This window comes from Hyperolius riggenbachi, chromosome 6 (genome assembly GCF_040937935.1).
Source record: "Hyperolius riggenbachi isolate aHypRig1 chromosome 6, aHypRig1.pri, whole genome shotgun sequence".
Classification (NCBI taxonomy): domain Eukaryota; kingdom Metazoa; phylum Chordata; class Amphibia; order Anura; family Hyperoliidae; genus Hyperolius; species Hyperolius riggenbachi.
In genome coordinates, this window is record NC_090651.1 from 307,039,973 (window position 1) to 307,061,921 (window position 21,949).

The 21,949-nt window shown below is 44.6% G+C and overlaps 1 protein-coding gene across 1 annotated transcript in view; it reads right to left on the minus strand.

The window, feature by feature from the left end:
- Positions 1-21,716, minus strand: part of LOC137522835 (galactoside alpha-(1,2)-fucosyltransferase 2-like) — a 321,802-nt gene extending 300,086 nt beyond the window's left edge. The window contains exon 1 of the mRNA XM_068242964.1: positions 21,591-21,716. The gene's annotated coding sequence lies outside the window, so the exon portion shown is untranslated. The remainder of the gene's footprint in view (positions 1-21,590) is intronic.
- Between the last annotated feature and the right edge of the window lie 233 nt (positions 21,717-21,949).

Genomic DNA, 21,949 nt, shown 5'->3' on the forward strand with positions numbered 1-21,949 from the left:
GAGGGCAAACAGACAGCATTAATGGAAATACATTATTATGCCATCTTCAATTATAAGTAGTGATGGATGTAATTACACACATTGCTTACATGTCCATTATCATTGTTTGAGCTTTAGATGCTGCCCTCCTATTCACTCACGCACAATGAAAGACAAAACCTGCAACCCCCACTGTGTCCATTACACACTTCAAACACTGTCCTGTTGAATTCAGGGAGAAGTGCAGGCTGTGTAGGGGAGTGGATCAGATGATCCTACCGCCAGTGGCGTAGCTAAGGAGCTGTGGGCCCCGATGCAAGTTTTACAATGGGGCCCCCCCTAGCACTCTATACATAACAATTGATACGGTGCACCAAAACCTGCCAATGGCAACCACAGTGTCAGAGTTGCAAGAAGGGGATGGGGAACAGTTTGTTAATGATTACCACTATTCACAGTATCTATAGAAGTGATTATTATGAGCACAGGACCAATAGAGAGCTAATACTGTAGTTGAGGGTGGGCCCCTCGGGGCCCCTCTGGCCCAAGGGCCCCGATGCGGTCGCTACCTCTGCACCCCCTATTGCTACGCCCCTGCCTACCGCTCCATAGCTAGTCATGGCGATCCTCCTGACATCTAGACATGCAGACATTCTAGCAGAGCATACAGCTGTCTGCAGAGTTTACTGTTTGTTTGTTTGTCTCACTCCCTCTGCAGACTCAGTAACATTTTGGGGTAGGGCGCTGTCGCTGTCTCCTCTGTGGAGGGGCAGAGAACAGCTATAAGCCAGACACCTTCTTCTTAGGGAGTATCTATAATTCTGAACTCTGAATGATTCTTTAGTGACTTAGCAGAAGGCTATTTGTGAAAAGAGCAGAGTAACCAAGCAGCTCAGGGTGACCCAAGCTACTAGGAATGTATAGGGGGATAAAAGGAACCAAATGCCCTCCTACTAAAAAAGCAAAGCTTGGTGTAATTTGCCTTCTTAAAACAGAAGGAAATCTTTTTCTCTCCAGTCCCTTACAACGGTCTTTCAGGACAGGAATTTTTATTTTCCCTTGGACTGACAGTAATTTATTGCGCCTTCCCCATCAAAGCCGCTCCAAGCCGCTGCCTGGGTGGTCAGTAGGTAAAGGCGCCCCTGGTATACTCTCACAATCTTGTCTATGGAAGCAGGCAGTGCAGCACCTCCCGCTATGTTGCAGTGTCTTTTGGCTGCAGCAGTGGAAATGATCCGGTCTGCATCTCAGTGTTGGAGATGGCTTTCTCTGTTACGGGATGGGACAGACTCTGTATTCTCTGCTGCCGCCAGCCATAGCAGCCTGAGAAGGCCAGCACCACCACCTGCCAATACTGATGGGGCTAGCAGAGAAGAACGGATCACTCACGTCCCGTAGCCAGATAACACATGTAGTGTGCAAAAGCCCTAAGGCCTCTTGCACACTGCAAATCGCAAATCCGATTTCTGATTCCTATTTGCAATTTGCGATTCAGATTTTCCCTGGATGCTATCAAAACAAGAAAAAAACGCAGCATGCAGGACCGTTTCAAAATCGCAAATCGGAATCGCATTTAAAATCGCGTCAAAATCACAAATCGGAATCGCATGTAGTGTGCAAGAGGCCGTACGGGTGCCCATTTTACTAAATGTAAAAATAGAGGTTACAGTGGGGAATAGTAGAATATCGGTATTATAAACGACATTTTATGGCATATCCTGACGCCTAACTTCAATATTGTTCATATCTGGCGCCCTTTTTAACAAAAGCCTTTATTATATGCACTCATCTTAGTAAATTTATCTTCTGCTGACTCATACAGCTCAGGATTGGTAGAGAAACACATCTCTTCTTGTGTTTGCCTTATTTGACTAGCTTGGTCCTCACTTCCATAGAATTCCATAAATACTTTTTTTGTCATTCTTTTAACTGATTGTGTTCAGGAAGTTCACTTCTATCTTTACTGAGAAAAATAATATTCTTAGGCATAAATACCCTGATATCCTTTTGAAAGCACAACTGAAGTGAGAGGAATATGGAGGCTGACATATTTATTTCCTTTTAAATAATACCAGTTACCTGGCAGGCCTACTGATTTATTTGGCTGCATTAGTATAACACCAGAAACAAGGATGCAGCTAATCTTGTCAGATCTGACAATACTGTCAGAAACACCTGATCTGCGGCATGCTTGTCCAGGGTCTATGGATAAAAGTATTAGAGGCAGAGGATAAGCAAGATGCCAGGCAAGATGCTTAAAAGGAAATAAATATGGCAGCCTCCATATCCCTCTCACTTCAGTTGTCCTTTAAGCAGGCCATACACATATCTTTTACTTTTAATCACCAGGATTCAATTTGCCGGTTGTCTGCAACACAACAGGCCACATCGATCGATACGCGGCAAAAATATTTGCAAGTTTCGAATTTGCTCAGAGTTGATGGCAAGGTGAATGCAGCATGATATCAGGGAATACTGGAAGACAACAGTCACTAATCGGCCCCGGAAGCTAGGGACATACTTGGACTTTCCAACATGACAATGATCCCAAAACACAAGGCCAAATCAACCAATCAGTGATTACAGTAGAAAAAAGTAAAGTTTTGGGAGTGGCCATCACAGTCTCATGACCTGCATATCATTGAGCGGTTTGGGGTAGATCTCAAACATGCAGTTCATGCAAGACAGCCCAAGAATTTACAGGAACTAGATTTTTTTTTTTTGTCAAGAAGAATTGACAGCTTTATCATCAACAACTATCAGTAAATATTATAAGTAATAAGAACTAACGTTATGCAAACTTTTGAACATGGACCATCTGAGTATTTTCTTAATTGTTATGTGTTCCTTACTGTGTGTTATTTTGAGATGGCTCATAATTTACTTGAATGAAATGAAAAATTAAAAGATGTGTTTTGCCTGATTACTCATGTTTTTTTTTAGAATGGTACACATTTAACAAAATCTACCAGGGTATGTAAATGTATGAGCACAAAAATATCTAATAGCACATCTATCTACTGTAAAGGTAGCAGGGGCGTAGCAATAGAGGGTGCAGAGGTAGCGACCACATCGAGGCCAGAGGGGCCCCAAAGGGCCCTCCCTCAACTACATTATTAGCTCTCTATTGGTCCTGTGCTCATAATAATCACTTCTATAGATGCTTTGAATAGTGGTAACCATTAACAAACTGTTCCGCATCCCCTTCTTACACCTCTGACACTGTAGTTGCCATTGACAGGTTTTGGTGCGCTGCATCAATCGTTATGTATAGAGTGCTTGGGCGGCCCCAATGTAAAACTTGCAACGGGGACCACAGCTCCTTAGCTACACCACTGAAAGGTAGCCATACATCAAGCAACCGTTCGACCATCCGATTTGATTATTATAATCGATGCCGTCAAGTGCATACCTGACCAACAATGCAACCATGCTGCAAGATGTAGGGCCAACTCACTCGATCAGGTGCGCGGCAGTAACAGCAAGCGAAATCGGGACAAGTGACGAATGCGAAGAACCCCTCAGCTCTGTTCCCGCAATGTGTGTGTATATAATGTGTAAATGTGCTGTAATGTGCATTTATACATTACCTGTCCTGTCGCGATTTCCGTTTATCTTCCGCCTCTCTTCAGTTACCCCCATAGCACGCTGGTGTGTGACGTCACACATGCACCACGCCGGCAGCGTGTAGGTGGACAATTGAAGAGAGGCAAAAGATAGACGCAGACAGGTAATGTATAACTGCACATTACATACACACACATTGCGGTAACAGCAACACACACACACATTCATACATACACAGCGGCGAGGTGGAGGATGTGGTGGGCTCTGCCAATTCCTGAGAGATTTCATGCTGAAATTGATCCAGAATCGGCCTGTGGTTTTGGGCAGCTGACAGATCTCTCTGCAATCAAATTCGATCAGAGAGAGATTTGTCTCTTGGTCGAATCTGCCCATCATCACTAGATGTATGGCTAGCTTTATATTATGGTCTCTCCTGATTGACTCATCCACCAGCTAAATCTGCAGAGGGTGTTGCTCTAGCAAACGAACACAGTGAATCCAGCACAGGAGACTTGGGCGCAGCCGGCGCCACCATAGGCCGTAATAGGAATTACGGCTAGCACAGGGAGTAACTTCGGCGCCGTCAGAAGACGGAGCTGAAGTTACTTTTACAACACAATTCAGCTTCCAGCAATTGCTTGTGCAGCAGCAGCATTGGCCATATATCGGCTGTATCCTGCACCCAAGTCTCCCGAGCCGATTCCTCTCGTATGCCTAGCAATGACATTTTACTCAAAAAAAATGTACTTTGTCCACCACTTTGCATTTATACGCACAGACAGATTATTTCCCGTTAAAAAAGAGAGCAATTTTCACATTTCACTCATCCCATTAATTTGCCAATAACTTTATCACTACTTATCTCACTAAGGGCTCGATTAACAAAAGTGTGCTAAAGTGCTTCAGGTCGCGCTAAGCTTCACATGCTAAGTTAGCACGCCCAAAGTTTAGCGGCGCGCAGTGTGCGTGGAACGGCGCACCGGGTGCGCCTATAACGTCGCACTGGATGCGCCTATAACATCACACTGGGTGCTCCCGAAACGTCGCACAGTGCGATGATTTGGGCGCTCCCAGTGCAACGTTATAAGCGCACCTAGTGTCGCCGTTTTGTTGCACACGCACTGCGCGGCACTAAACTTTGCGCACGATGAGTAAAAGCTGTGGGCGTGCTAACTACTTAGCACTGTAGTTAGCACGCCATAAGATTTTAGGCATGCTAACTAAGTTAGCATGCTTTTTTGAATCGAGACCTAAATATTCTAAATATTGCTTTATCGCGGAATAAAAACTAGGGGCTCGATTCACAAAGCAGTGCTAACTTAGTTAACAAGCCTAAAAGCTTTGGCCGATGCTAACTACGGTGCTAACTAGTTAGCACGGCCAAAGCTTTTAGTTAGCGCGCGTAAAGTTTAGCTCCGCGAGGTGCGCGCAATGTCGCACTGGGTGTGCCTATAACGATTCGGGCGCACCGAGTGCGACATTTTAGGTGCGTCATAAGTAACTTTAGACGTGCTATGGGCTTTTAGAGAGTGCTAACTAAGTTAGCACTGCTTTATGAATCGAGCCCCAGGCCTTCTTTAGTTAGTACTTTTGCTAAGAATTATTTTCTTACTAGCTGATGGCCCGGCGTTGCCTGGGTATGCATTTGGTTGGTGTTGACTCAGCCCACTTTTCTGACCCTAATACACAATTACTCAATGACCTAGTTTGTAAGCTTTGCAGTTTTTGGCATCAATAATTTGCATTGAAAAAAAAAGCAAATCTGATTGGCTGTGGCTCCACTCTCTTTTCTGAATTTGAACCCCAGTCACCCAATGATCAACTGTACCAGGTTTGAAGCTTGTGTCCTTAACAGTGCAAGAATGGCAGCAATTGAATATTCCCCTTGAAAAGCAATAAATACATTTGGATTGACTTTTGTCATCTCCACCCTCTTTTATGAATATTAATCCCAGGCACCCAGTGACCAACTGTGCAAAGTTTGAGAACCCTACCATTAACAGTGTAAGAATGGCTGCACTTTACATTTTCCCAGTGACATTTGTATTTGTCTCTCCCCACTGATGACCCGACATTTCCTGGGTATGTTTTTGGCTGTTGTTGGCTGCGCCCGCTTTTTCTAACCCTAACACACAATGACTTAATTACTCAATGATCAAGTTTGTGAGCTTTGCAGTCTTTGGCATCAATAATTTGCACTGAAATGAAACAAATCCGATAGGATGTTTGTGGCTCCACGCCCTTTTCTGAATTTGAACCCCAGTCACCCAATGACTAACTGTACCCAGTTTGGGGCTTGTACCACTAACAGTGCAAGAATGGCAGCAATAAAATGTTCCCCTTGAAAATCAATAGGTGAATTTTGATTGGCTTTTGTAGGCTCCACCTACTTTTCTGAATATTATTCCCAGTCACCCAGTGACCAACTGTGCAAAGTTTGAGAACCCTACCATTAACAGTGGAAGAATGGCTGCAGTTTACATTTTCCCAGTGAAATTTGTATTTGGCTCCGACAACTGATGACCCGGCATTGCTCAGGTATGTATTTGGCTGGTGTTGGCTGCTCCAAATTTCTCTAACCCTAACATACAATTACTCAATGACCAAGTTTGTGAGCTTTGCAGTCTTTGGTATCAATAATTTGCATTGAAATAAAACAAATATGATTTTCTGTGGCTCCACCCCCTTTTCTGAATTTGAACCCCAGTCACCCAATGACTAACTGGACCTGGTTTGGGGCTTGTACTATTAACAGTGCAAGAATGGCAGCAATTACATTTTCCCCTTGAAAATCAATAGGTGAATTTTAATTGGCTTTTGTAGGCTCCACCCACTTTTCTGAATATTAATCTCAGTCACCCAGTGACCAACTGTGCAAAGTTTGAGAACCCTACTACTAACAGTGTAAGAATGGCTGCAGTTTTTCAGTGAAGTTTGTATTTTTCCTCTGCCCACTTTTTGGTTATGGGAAGAAAAAGTAGCCTATATGTGATTCCGTTTTATGTACTATTTGTGTGCCAAATTTCATTCAGATCCGTTCAGCCGTTTTTGCGTGATCGAGTAACAAACATCCAAACATCCAAAGTTTCCCAGTTTTCCCATCTTATAGCCTCTTTCAGATGCTAATTGAGTGAACATCCAAACAATTTAGTGAGTGGTCCAGAGTTGATATGTGAAGTCATATTTTTCATTATTATATTGTATTTTAATAGAGACCAACGAAGACTCAAAAAGCGTGTAATGATTGGTAGAACTTAAAATGTAACCGAGGCGATATGTGACATGATGAGATAAACACGTGTATGTACAGTACAAAGCATATTAATAGCCAGGCTGTTTTACTTGTTTTATTTTGCTGACTGAAAGAGTGAATTTCTAGGAATGGAAGTGACAGCTTCTGTCTTGTCGGTACTTTGTCGGAAATATAATAAACACCACTGATAAGCAAATTACAGCCGTAAAAGTTTTCCTGGCAGAATACAATGTCTGAGGCAGGGAGAGATAAAATACATGAACTATTGACCTTTTTCTAACTCTGGGACCCTTAACCTTCCTGGCGGTAAGCCCGAGCTGAGCTCGGGCTATGCCGCGCAGGAAGATATCTCAGCCCCTGGTGGAGCGATTTGCTCCATTGAAAATGCTGTACGCGCAGCTAGCACTTTGCTAGCCGCGCGTACAGCTCGATCGCCGCCGCTCTGCGGCGATCGCCCGTACGCAGCGGCGCAAGAGGGGCCCCCCCCCCGCCAGAGCCCTGCGCTGCCCGGACCATTGAGTTCCTATGGGCTGGATCGAAGGTGTCTGACGTCAGGACGTCGGCTGACGTCCTTGACGTCATTCCGATCGTCGCCATGGCGACAGGAGAAGCCAAACAGGGGAGCGCGTTATATACGCGTTCCCCTGTTTGCTATTGATGCCGGCGACGATCGCACTAGAGGGACACATGCGCCCTCTAGTGGTGTTTCATGTAGCTACCACTCTGGTAGCTTTACATGAAACACAAAAAAAACAATTAAAAAAAAAAAAGGATTTTTGCCAATTTGGCAAAAAAAAATAACCACCAGGAGGGTTAATAGGCTTCCACTGATTAAAGACCGTAAATTATTTAACCTACTTTGTGAATGTTTAAATATAAAAGAAAACCCTGGGATACTTAAAACAGTCATTTTTAGGAGTAGGAAGATAAATATAATTGTTTATCTCATCAGTTTATTTTCACCTCAGGTTCACTTTAAGTTTCACTTCAAATAACTCCTGCAGGAATGTGCAAACTTTGCATTTAGCATTTCAAAGCTTTCAAATTTCATATCCTGCAATCATGGAAGCAGTAATTTCAATACAGGCATTTCCAGAATTCTTAATTTCCTGTTCATGAAGCTGGCTCAATGCTTTTCCAAACATCTGCATAGTACATTTCAGGCGCACCCAGCACTATTTTTAAAAGTGCCACTAGAATGCATGCTCAGTTTCGAAACTAGGCATACAAAAGTTATAGTTATCTGCCATAGGTCTTTTCTACCTGACCCTGCTCCTTTGATTTCATACTGCCATGGAAGTACCTCTTCCTTTTGACCCCTCACCCTCCCTCTACACAGCCACTCCCCATCTTGCATTTGTGGGGCAGAAGAGACCAGTAGCCTTGCAGTCCTAGGCTCTTCCACTTGCATTATGAACTGATAATTATTAATGGGATGGTGAAATGTGGGACACCTAATTATGTTATGATGCTAACTTGTGTTAAAGGGACACTTGAATGTGATGTTTGGGGGATATGCTAATAAATTGTTAAACCATTTATGCCTCCAGGACGTAGTACCTACGTCCAGGAGGCCACGTGCGCGTCCGTGCGCTCCCGCGGCCGATCGTGCACTCGCACTCCCGGCCGCGGATTCGATAGCCCAGGAATCAATGTATCGGGCTATGGTGCCCGATCACTGATTCCTCTCCCCCGCTGAAAAAGCGACAGCTTCTCTTGGAAGCTACGCTTTTTCTGAAGCTATGTCCCTCTAAGCTTAGAGTGACGTCATGTAAACAAACTCAAGATTGCCATCTTGTGGCCAAAAAGTAAAACTACAAGTAAAAGTAAAAAAACATTACAATACACAAATATTTCCCCAAATAAAACACTATTTATATCCCACCCTCCCAAAAATGCCCACATAAAATGTTTAATAAAAAAAAACAACAACATTACTATAAAAAAAAAAAAAACACATAAATATTTACCTAAGGGTCTAAACTTTTTAAATATCTATGTAAAGATGAAATATTTCTCTCTATTTTTTTTATAAGCTTGTAAATAGTGATGGATGCAAAACGAAAAAAAATGCTCTTTTATTTCCAAATAAAATATTGTCGCGATACATTGTGATAGGGACATAATTTAAACGGTTAAATAACCGTGGCAAATGGGCAAATACAATACATGGGTTTTAATTATGGAGGCATGTTTTATTTTAAAACTATAATGGCCGTAAACTGACAAATAATGAATTTTTTTCATTTTTTTTCTTATTCTTACTGTTAAAATGCATTTACAGTAAGGTAGCTCTTAGCAAAATGTACCCCCCAAAGAAAGCCTAATTGGTGGCGGAAAAAACAAGATATAGATCAGTTCATTGTGATAAGTAGTGATAAAGTTATAGGCTAATGAATTGGAGGTGAACATTGCTCGGATGCATAAAGTGAAAACGACTGAAGGCTGAACTGGTTAAGGTACTCTGCTTATGTTATTGTTTTGGGGTGGATAGGTTCAACTATGTTCTTGAAGAGGACACTTTGCCTTTTTATAGTTTTGTGAGGTATGTTGCCTTCTTATGTTTTTAGGGGACACTGCTACCCTTTTAGTGTTACACCCAGTAGTGTAGCCAAGGAGCTGTGGGCCCCGATGCAAGTTTTACAATGGGGCCCCCATGCACTCTGTACATAACAACTGATACAGCACACAAAAACCTGCCAATGGCAACTACAGTGTCAGAAGTGCAAGAAGGGGATGGGAAACAGTTTGTTAATGATTACCACTATTCAAAGTATCTATAGAAGTGATTATTATGAGCACAGGACCAATAGAGAGGTAATACTGTTGTTGAGGGAGGGCCCTTCGGGGCCCCTCTGGCCCAAGGGCGCTGATGCGGCCACAACCTATGCAACCCCTATTGCTATGCCCCTGGTTACACCCATTCAGTCATGCCCACATCAACATCTCCACTGGTGTCTAATTCTGGTGGACCCCTGTAGTTCTCAGGATTGTTAGTCGGGGCTAAATCTGGTTTAGTTATTTTATTTTTAAAGAGGAACTCCAGTGAAAATGATGTAATAAAAAAAAAGTGCCTCATTTTTTAAATAATTATGAATAAATGATTTAGTCAGTGTTTGCCCATTGTAAAATCTTTGGGATCCCTGATTTACATTCTGAAATGTATTACATGGTGACATTTTTCATGTTGGCAGGTGATGTAGCTGCTGCATGCTTTTTTGACAGTTGGAAACAGCTGTAAATAGCTATTTCCCACAATGCAACAAGGTTCACAGACAGGAAACTCCCAGGAGTACCACGGTCCTCAGAGTTTCTTGTGGGAGGGGTTTCACCACAATATCAGTCATACAGCACCCCCTGATGGTCTGTTTGTGAAAAGGAATAGATTTCTCATGTAAAAGGGGGTATCAGCTACTGATTGGGATAAAGTTCAATTCTTGGTCGGAGTTTCTCTTTAAAGAATAAGAAAATTCATAGAGAAGATGTATGCAAGCTTTCATGAAGATAAGCAATTTTAGGAGTACAGACTCCTTGTGTAGGTAAAATATTCTCACATGATCTGAGGAGATTCAATAATCTGATGGGATTCAAATAAGAAAAAAAAACTTTATTGACTATCTTAAAGTAGCCGCATAAATTGCATCTCCAGGAGACACTGCTCTAAGAAATCTTTTCTAAATATTAATTTAACTGATTTCATTTGACTAACACAGGCAAGAAGCAGAGAGTTGTAACAGCATTTATTAAAACTGCTTCCCCGTACAGATAAAAGCTGCTATAGATAATAACCAGCGCAGATTCCCAGTATGCCGAGGATCCATACAAGTCTTTAATATCTATGTAATAAATAATGTACTCCCCTCCTGAGGACCCATTAAACTCTATCATTTCTATACATAGGAAAATGATAAAACTGAATTACCCTATTACACTACCCTTCTGTGGTGCTGTGAGTTTAATCAAAGAATTAACTCTTATGTAGAAAGAACACCGCATAGAGGGTCTTTAAGGGCTCTGTAACACTGGAGTCTGAAGGTGTTAAAATCACTGCTTGTCAGTTGCTCCCATGCACCTTGCTAGCACTCAGGTCAGGAAATGTCATGCTTTGCATGGGCACAGCATGACTCCTCCCCCTCCCCCCCCCCCCCCATGGAGTCACAACATCTACGCATGGCCTTACCCAGACATGACATGTCAAGGTTCTAGCGGCTGGATAGTGTACTGGTTAAGGGCCCTACCTCTACCACAGGAGACCTGGGTTTGAATCTCTGCTCTTCCTGTCCGGTAAGGCCGGGTTTCCACTGCTGCGAATGCGGGCCGATTCCCCGCCCATGAATTCGGATGGATTTCAGCAGCCTATAGAAGTCTGTGAGAGCCATCCGAATTCGTGGCCGAGGAAAAATCTGAGGCCCTGCAGCATAATTTTGTGCGTAGCTGTCCGAATCCCATAGCACGGCTAGAGGGATTCGGCTGCGAGAGGCAGCAGCTGTGCCGGCATCGCGTCTCGCAAGACGCATGCCGCCGCACAAATGGAAAACTAGCCTAAGCCAGCACCTATTCCGTGAAGAGACATTGATCAAGTCTCCCTAATACTGCTACTGCCTGTAGAGCACGCCCTAGTGGGTGCAGCTCTGGCGCTTTGAGTCCACCAGGAGAAAAGCATGATATAAATGTTCTGTGTGTGTCTTCTCCTGATGTGTGAGGTTATCGCAAGTCAAACAATGACACCCATGGGGTTGGAAATGCTACCATTCAGCTACATGTAACTGAAGTAAAAAAGGGTTTGTGGCTAGAGATGTGGCAAACTGTTTGCCCGGCGAACATCTCTGTAGCTCTTACTACTTCAGGGTCGCACTGACCCGGAGTAGTACGCCTGCGCTGCCCGGCTGAGCGTGTCCAAGATTGCGCTCCTGTTGCCGGGCACTCTCTGCACATGAGCGTGACGTCATTCATGATGTCATGCACACGCGCAGAAAGTGCCCGGCAACAGGAGCGCGATCTAGGACGCGCTCCGTCGGGCAGCGCAGGCGTACTACTCCGGGTCAGTGCGACCCGGAAGCAGTAAGAGCCCCAGGGATATGGAGATGTTCGCCACATCTCTACTTGTGGCTAGCTGCTGGGAGGATGAACTGCCCAACAAGCACGTGGTCCAGCTATTCACATGGCCTGAGGATGGCTTCACACCATGCTGCACAATACCACATCCATTTCATGGATGTGCTTTACTATTAGCAGGGTTCGCTACCTCTCTGGAGTGGAGATTGCATTTAATCAAAGGAATGACAATGCAATCCGATGTCCATTAAAAAAATCAATGTGAACTTTCTCGTGTAAGATCACTGTAGTCCTCTATCCAGGGCTAGCCCAAGGCAAGCAAGGTGCAGTTCTGTAAAGAGGTGGGGCGCATACCGTATTTTTCGCACTATAAGGTGCTCCTGACCATAAGACGCACCTAGGTTTAGAGGACAAAAAACAGAGGGAAAAAATATTGACTAAACCTGGTGCATGCATGATGAAGGGGCATCTTGTGGATTATGCCCCCCTTGTACTTCATGCCCCCTTGTACCTCTTTGTGTCTCCCTGTGTCCTCCTCTGTCCACCTTGTGTCCTCCTGTGTCCCCATGTGTCCGCTTCTGTCCTCTTTGTGTCCTCCTCTATGCCCCTTTGTGTCCCTGTGTGTCCTCCATTTGTCCCCCTGTGTCCTCCTCTGCATGGGCACAGTACAGGGATTCCCCGACATTGCGGCGGGTTGGAGGCTCGTATTGGCAGGCATTCACAAGTCAGGAACTCCCTGCATTTGGACTATAAGACGCAGTAACTTTTTCCCTCCACTTTTGGTAGAGAAAAGTGAGTTTTATAGTCCCAAAAATACAGTAACTCCCCATTTCCCTATATGTCAGTGCAGCTCAGCGCTCTCACCAGCCCCCAACAATCCACTAGCTGCACTGTGCACTCCCATGACATTTCCCCCTGAGGGCAGCAAATCTGCCTGGGTGGCTCGCATAGCAGTGGGGTTGTTCTTCCTAACCCTCGACATGGACCAACATTGTGTGTCTGGGCCTTTTTCGACCCACCCAATTTGAGTCTGCTGCCTGGGCAGTGGACCAGTGTGAACAGAGCTTCAAGCATGTACCGAGCGGACATACTGAAAAATCTTGGGCCGACATGCTCCATTGAGCGTGTCACAGAAAGCCCTGGTCGCTGTTCCCCCCATATGTATATGCACCCCACTCCCCTGTGTCCGCACTCCTCTTCCAGATTCGTGCTGCTTTGCATGTGGGGTGCGTGAGTGATGTCACACATACTTCCCTCATGCAATATGCTGGCAACCACGTGGGGCAAAAATGCAGAAGTTGAATCCGAACACAGCGGCGGACACCGGACAGGTAAAGTATTAATACCGGGGCACCTGGGGGTTCATGTACATTAGGAGGGACAGCGGAATCAGCCTGCAGTTTATGGCAGCCAATAGATGTCTCTCCAATCAGATTTGATCAGAGAGAGAGATATATATCTATTGGTCCATCGGCCACCAAAATCACTAGATGTATGGGTACCTTTACTTACCTCCATCTATTGCATGTCTCTAGGAATAATGCTAAATCAGATGTTAACTTTGCATATACAGAAGCAATGCCTAACTTGTCTGGTCATGATATTGTGCATACCATCATTCAATCATCATCATCATCAAATTTAAGATATAATTCCAGTGGATGCTAAATGAATCAATGACAACAAACCTAGACACATTTGACTAAGTTGCTTTCGTCTTATAAGTTCAAATGGGAGCCTCTGAAACTTAAGTACCTGGGTGTTTATCTAACTAGTTCCTACCGGGATATGTTTAATGCTAACTACCCTAAACTCTATCAAGAAATCACACAATTATTGGAATGCTGGAAACGCTATGCAATTTCCTGGCTAGGACGTATCGCAGCTATAAAAATGGTACTCTTACCTAAACTGCTTTATGTTTTCAGAGTGCTCCCAGTCCATATTCCCCCCTCTTTCCTACGGAAAGTGCAGACACATCTGTATTCCTTCCTATGGAAAGGGTCAGGTCCTAGAATCGCCAGAGCCACCTTATATAGGCTTAAATCAGATGGGGGCTTGGGAATTCCCAATATTTCAGTATACTATAAGGTAGCCCAAATCTCTCAGCTATCTGCATGGCATATAGATCATCAACCTCCACTATGGTGCAGCATCGAAAAATCTCTATGCTATCCTATCGCGCTCCATAACCTTCTCTGGCTTGAAAGGCAACAAAAGAAAATGATAAATGATCCTATCATTTCTCACTCATTGGCAATTTGGAGCCGGATCAAAACTAAAGGAAAACTCATATCCCCTAATTTGCCTCTCCTCTCATTCCTTGGCCACCCTTCCTTCACGCCAGGTTTGTATAACCCAGCTGCATTTAAGTGGTGGCAACAAAACAAACTCACCACAATATACAGCTTAGTCACAGACACCACTATTAAACAGTTTTCATCGCTACAGGAACACAGGCAAATCCCTGAAGGGGAACGCTTCCGCTATCTCCAAATTGCCCACTTCTTCAATAAAATTATTATTAATCATAAGTCAAACCTGCTCACCAGGTCTTGCTTTGAACACCTGTGTGCCTCCAACCCCTCCTCCCCAGGCCTCATCTCATTGCTGTATAGGTGTGTTCTCTCCCCAACGCCATTGCCTAAACCAGGCTATGTGACAAAATGGGAAAAAGAACTTCAAACTGTAATAGATAATGACGATCTACAGTACATTTGGAAGTTTTCCCCTAGCTGCTCCCTCAGCGCCTCTCTAGTAGAAACACAATACAAAGTTCTTCTCAGGTGGTACTTAACGCCTGACCGCCTTGCAAAATTTCAACCCAGCTCAACTAACCTATGCTTCAGAAAATGCAACCAGGTGGGGACCTATGTCCACATTTGGTGGTCATGCCCTAAGGCACGTAAATTTTGGATCAGGGTTTATCAGGTGATATATACTATCTTTAAAAAACAGGTACCTAAACTGCTGCAGGTGGCGCTGATGGGTATGCAGCCACAAGAGATGTCTGCCTCTCAATACAAATTACTCCAACACGTTGTATTAGCAGCAAAGAGGGTGATAGCTTGCTCCTGGAGAACTCCAACTCGGGCATTTGATGTCTTCAAATCTAACTTAAGTCACTCACTTTGCTTCGACAGAATGAAAGCCATTCTAGAAGATACTCTCCCAAAATTTGAAAAGGTCTGGAAACCCTATTTTCTCCATTATGCGCACTGGCTCCCACAACACATCACGGAGGTTTGATGATGGGCCTCATTCTGCAGGTCCTCCTATCATAGGGGTCCTAGACACCTCCCCACCATGGTTGTGACAGGCTGGCTATACCCTTACTCTTATTCTTCCTCTTCTTTTACTACCTTTCCTCTTCTTTCTCTCCTTCCTACTCCCTTATACACTCCTATTTCTAGGAGTATATCTACTCCTGCTAGATCTTCTTATACTCCTCTTTATCCTTCTGTTTACCCCCCCCCCCCCAATGTGTGTCTGGGTGCCTATGGTCCACGGCACATGATCCCTTGTTTCTGTTGAGGGATCTCTGTAAGAATGTGTTTATAGCCATACGTCTGGTCCAGATGTGACGTTGGTACCTGTAGCCTTTGGCTGCCAACGTCCACTCGAAGTTTATGTGAAAAATCTCCGCTTTAGCGGTTATCATTAGCACCTGTTCTTCCCCTTGTCCTCCCCCCCTCCCCCTTTTTCCCGCTGTTCCCTTGTTTGTTTCATGACAAGGGCGTATTGCGAACTGTATAATCGTTTTCACTTTCTGGCGATCTGTAATTTTCTGTTCATACGCCCATCTTTGTGATGAATGGTTATCACCTGATGTTACCCTGTCTAACCTGTTTAAAACAATAAAATACTTTGAAGTATGAACACCTCAAATAATTATTTACAGGTAATGCAGATGAGGAGGATATCTCGCCAAGTATGATCTAGTTAGTTTATGGGGCAGATACAGAGGAACACCGATCCATTAAGCAACATTAACTAAAAGAAAAAAATAATCCTACAACTTGAAAAAGCTTCATTACTAAACAGAAATGGTTTATTAGCAAAGCTACTTGGCCCTTTTGAAAGGACCCCTGCCCCCCAATGCTAAGGACAATAAGGGCTCTTTCACACTAGAGGCTGCGGTAGAAAAGGCTGAAAGTCAGCCTTTTGCTTAACGCCAATACATAGCGTTTTCAAAGCGTTTTCAAAGCGTTTTACAGCTCATATGAAAACGTCCTTTTTTTTTTCTATAAAAATAAGTGAACAAGTCAGCTGTAAAACGCTTTGAAAACGCTTTGAAAACGCTGAAGTTGGCGTTTTCTATTGACTATCATTGAAACGCCAACAGCCAACTTCGGCTGTAAACAGCCCTGAAAAAGCTCCTGGGAGCGTTGAAACGCAACGCTCCAAAACGCCAAGTTAGATGTGAAAGGTAAAATGAAAGTCTATGGACTTTTATTTTACCTTAGAAAAACGCCAACTTCGGCTGTGGCGTTAAAACGCCGAAAAAGTCCTCTGGTGTGAAAGAGCCCTCAGCGCTTCCCGATTTCATCATGCCCCATGAAGGAGGTGGAAAGGAGGGGACTAGGTGTAGCATTAGTTATTTCTTGTAGGAGCTCAGGGATGCCCTCACTTCTGCTAAGCAGTCTTATTTCTCCTCGCTCATTTCCTCACAGTCCCACAACCCAAAACAATTGTTCAACACCTTTAACTCCCTACTTCGTCCCTCACCTCCTCCCCCTACCACATGTCTGTCAGCCGACAACTTTGCATCATACTTTACAAGCAAGATTGATGCAATACGTAATAGCTTCAACGCGCAACCATTTTTACCAGCACAGCCGTCACCTATAAATTCCTTCTGTCTTGTACCCTCACCCACCACTAACTGCCTTCCCCCCGCTCCACAAGACCAGTCTCCCACTCTAACATCTTTCACCACACTAACTGAACAGTGTCTTTCCTCACTAATCTCCAAAGCGCATCTCACTACCTGTGCCCTGGACCCCATTCCCTCTCATCTAATCCCCCAGCTTTCCTCCTCCTTTAATCCCGCTCTAACAACTATATTCAACCTTTCTATCTCCACTGGCACTTTTCCTTCCTTATTCAAACAAGCTATCATCACACCACTAACCAAAAAACCCTCTCTTGATCCAACTTCTCTATCCAACTACCGTCCTGTCTCGCTCCTCCCCTTTGCTTCTAAACTGCTGGAACGTCACATCCATTCAGAATTGTCTGCCTTTCTCTCTACCAACTCCTTACTTGACCCCTTTCAATCTGGATTCCGCACACACCATTCCACTGAAACTGCCCTCACGAAAGTTGCTAATGACCTACTGGTAGCTAAATCCAAAGGCCAGTTCTCCATTCTAATACTCCTTGACCTTTCCTCTGCCTTTGACACGGTTGATCATGCTCTGCTTCTGCAGACACTGTCATCTTTAGGAATCAAGGGACAAGCACATTCCTGGATCTCCTCTTATCTCTCTGGACGCTCTTACACTGTCTCCTTCTCTAACACCAAGTCCTCTCCACACCCACTGTCTGTTGGTGTACCTCAAGGCTCTGTTCTTGGGCCACTTCTTTTCTCAATCTACACCCATGGCCTGGGACAACTAATTAACTCTTTTGGCTTCCAGTATCACCTCTATGCGGATGACACCCAAATCTATCTCTCAGCTCCTGACCTGTCCTCACTACTATCCAGAGTCCCCGACTGTCTACGTGCCATTTCTGCATTCATGTCCTCCCGCTTCCTCAAACTCAACATGACTAAAACGGAAATTGTGATTTTTCCACCATTGCTATCTACACCCCCACCAATTGCAACCATAACGGTAGACAACACCCCAATAACCTCAACCACTAAGGCCCGCTGCTTGGGGGTTATACTTGACTCAGAGCTCTCCTTTAAACCTCACATTGCCTCATTAACCACCACCTGCTATTTCCAGCTCAAAAATATATTCCGTATCCGTCCCTTCCTCACACAAGAGGCCACCAAAATGCTTGTTCATGCCTTAATCATCTCCCGCCTAGACTACTGCAACACCCTGCTCTGTGGCCTACCAAAAAACAGGCTAGCTCCTCTCCAATCCCTTCTAAATGCAGCGGCCCGCCTCATTCACCTTTCCACACGCTCTTCCGATGCAGCCCCACTGTGCCGTTCTCTCCACTGGTTACCCATTACCCAGAGGATCCAGTTCAAACTCCTGACTCTAACATACAAAGCCCTCCACGAGTTGTCTCCTCCATACATCTCCTCATTAATTTCAAGATATTGTCCCTCCCACAACCTTCGCTCCTCCCAAGAAATTCTCCTGGCCTCTAAGCTGATCACCTCCTCTCATGCTCGCATCCAGGACTTTACACGAGCATCAGCCCTTATCTGGAACTCTCTTCCACAGCCTGTACGTCATGCTCCAAACCTGGACATCTTCAAACGCACTCTTAAAACACACCTTTTCAGACAAGCTTATAACATTCTATAGCCCTTTATTTACTTATTTGTCACAATGTAATCAGAGGCAAAGAATCACTGCCTCATCCATCCTCCACCCCCTTACCTAGTGTGTCCCCCACTACCCATTAGATTGTAAGCTCGCAAGGGCAGGGTCATCCTCCTAATGTTTACTGTCTTTGTAACAATATTTGTGCTGCTTGGAACTCTGCTGTATATTTGTTAGTTGTATCTATGTTCCCCTTGTCGTCTTATTGTGCTTTGTAAAGCGCTGCGGAATATGTTGGCGCTATATAAATAAAAAAAAAAATAATAATAATAATAATTGCAAAGTATACAGATACTAATAAAGAACATTTCCCTCTACACAGACACACATAGGGCCAGTGCACACCAAAAACCGCTAGCGTATCCGCAAACGCTAGCATTTTTTCAGAGTGATTCCAGGCATGTTTGGAGCAATTTTCTAAACATGCCTAGCGGTTTTTGGAGCGTTTTTGTGTAGTGTTTTTTATATTTTGTTACAGTACAGCTGTATCTGAACAGCTACCGTAACAAAAACTCTTGGAAAACGGCTCTGATCTAGCGTTTTCAGAGCGGTTTTCCACTTTCCTATACTTAACATTGAGGCAGAATCGCCTCAGAATTCGACAAAAATGCTGAAGGACCAGAGTTTGCGTTTGGGGGAAAAACGAACCGCTCTGGTGTGCACCAGCCCATTGCACTACATTAGCCAAGCGGTTTTCAGCCCGCAAGCGTTTTAAAAAACGTTCAGAACCACTCTAGGTGTGCACCAGCCCATACACACATACCTGCTTTTGTTTTGTTTTCTACTATCTTTTACCCAAAAAGACCACAAATATTGTCATTAATGCCGGCTGATAGACAATGCTGATACATGATGCGCATGCGGGACATGCTGATGTTTATGCGATACCGATACGTGATGTGCATACGGGACATGCTGATGTTTACGCAATGCCAATACGCGATGCGCATAAGCGACATGTTGATGATTAATTACAAGGTGCTGGAGATTCGGTGGTCACCGCATATGGTGGGGGGAAGCTCATCACTCGCGCTGCAAGGTCTGGGACGTCCAGGGTATGGAAGAAAGAGATAGCGCTGTGCCCATAAAACACGCCTCTTCCACCCGTCTTGCCCGCCCTATCCTGTTACCGCCTCTCAGATGTCGCTGCTGAGGACTGTAGTGAAGCGGCGCAGGCGCACATGTGCGAGATCTGAGAGGCAGAGAAGGAGGTAAATAGGGGTGAAAGAGGCGTGTTTTATGGCCACAGCACAATCTATTCTTCCATACCGCTCTGATAAACAGGGAGACAGGGAGAGCTGACCAATCCACTTATGGAGAGGGAGAGTTTACCAGTCAATCCCCTGTATACTGTTATATACTGGGTACCACCTACAGTACAGCACCAGTATCTGTTCATACATAGCACCAGTATATGATGTTTTTTAAATTTTTATTTGCTGTGCGTTGGAAGAGGGGTAGTCTTATACGGCGAGTATATCCCAAACTCTATATTTTAAATAGAAAAGTTGATTGTCGTCTTATACGCCCAGTCGTCAACATCTACTGTTGGATGTAGCTTAAAGGGATACTGTAGGGGGGTCGGGGGAAAATGAGTTGAACTTACCCGGGGCTTCTAATGGTCCCCCGCAGACATCCTGTGCCCGCGCAGCCACTCACCGATGCTCCAGCCCCGCCTCTGGTTCACCTCTGGAATTTCAGACTTTATTGTCTGAAAACCACTGCGCGTTCGTTGCCGTGTCCTCGCTCCCGCTGATGTCACCAGGAGCATACTGCACAGACACAGACCATACTGGGCCTGCACAGTATGCTCCTGGTGACATTAGCGGTAACGAGGACATGGCAACACAGGCGCAGTGGTTTTCAGACTTTAAAGTCTGAAATTCCATAAGTGAACCAGAGGCGGGGCCGGAGCATCGGTGAGTGGCTGCGCGGGCACAGGATGTCAGTGGGGGACCATTAGAAGCCCCGGGTAAGTTCAACTCATTTTCCCCCGACCCCTACAGTATTCCTTTAAAGGCAAATTGAGGTGAGAAACATATGGAGGCATCCTGCTGATCCTCTGCTTCTGATACTTTTAGCCATAGACCCTGAACAAGTATGCAGATCAGATGTTCTGCTTCTGACTGATGTCTGACTCGATTAGCTTCATGCTTGTTTCAGGTGTGTGATTAAGACACAATTGCAGCCAAAGAGATCAGCAGGATAGCCAGGCAACTGGTATTGCTTATAGGGAACCTAAAGCGAGAGGGTTATAGAGGCTGTCATATTTATTTCCTTTCAAACAATGCACATTGCCTGTCTGTCCTGCTGATCCTCTGCCTTTAATACATTTAGCCACAGACCTGTAACAAGCATGGAGATCAGATGTTTCTGACACTACTGTATTTCTGACAATACAGGTGCATGATTCAGACACTACTGATGCCAGAAATATCAGCAGGATGCCAGGCAACTGGTATTTTTTAAAAGGAAATAAATATGGCAACCTCCATATGTCTCTAACCTCGACTTCCTTTTAACATGTGACTTGTGGACATCTGTCTTTGGGTCAATCTAATGAAAACAATTAGATGTAATAATCAGGGCCGGATTTAAGGGACGGCCATAAAGGCCCAGGCCTTGGGCGGCAGAAGCCCGGGGGGAGGGAGGAACCTGAACATAAAAGAGGAGTTGCGACACAGGAAAGAGGAGGCTGGAAATGGGGAACACATGGAGAGATGGCAAACAGGAAACTGATGTCCAAAGGAGCTGTTCATGAAAGAGACAGTATATGGATGATACACATGGAAGAGGGGGCTGCACATGGAATGGGAGGGGCTGCAGCACACAGATGATACACATGGAAGAGGAGGCTGCACATGGAATGGGAGGGGCTGCAGCACACAGATGATACACATGGAAGAGGAGGCTGCACATGGTATGGGAGGGGCTGCAGTACATGGATGATACACATGGAAGAGGGGGCTGCGCATGGAATGGGAGGGGCTGCAGCACACAGATGATACACATGGAAGAGGAGGCTGCACATGGAATGGGAGGGGCTGCAGCCCACAGATGATACACATGGAAGAGGAGGCTGCACATGGAATGGGAGGGGTACTGCTGCACATGGAAGGGGAGCCACAACATACTTGGCCTAGGGGCACACAAGTATAAATCCAGCCTTGATAATAAAATGCGGTTATAAACACACAATGTTAATAAACTCAAGATTATTTTACCTTGTTTTAGTGTCCTTATGAATCCATATCTGAGTCCAAGTTTGATAAACGTTCTTTTCCCTTTCCATGGCTAACATCATCCGTCACAGGAGGCATTCACAGCCATAACTACAAGCAACTAGCACAATTTCATTTACAAATCTCCTAATCATGTGCTAGTAGGACGAGATTCTTGGCTCATTGGAGAGGGTGGTGCTCTGCTTTGCTGAATAGCACAATCACAAACAGATCAGGGAAGGGCCATCCATTAGTTAATCCGTATACAATGGATATGAACAATTAATGAAAGCAGAGTTCTGCCAATCTAATACAGTAGAATCCACAGGCTGTGATGAACTGCTGTGCTTGTATTTGACTGC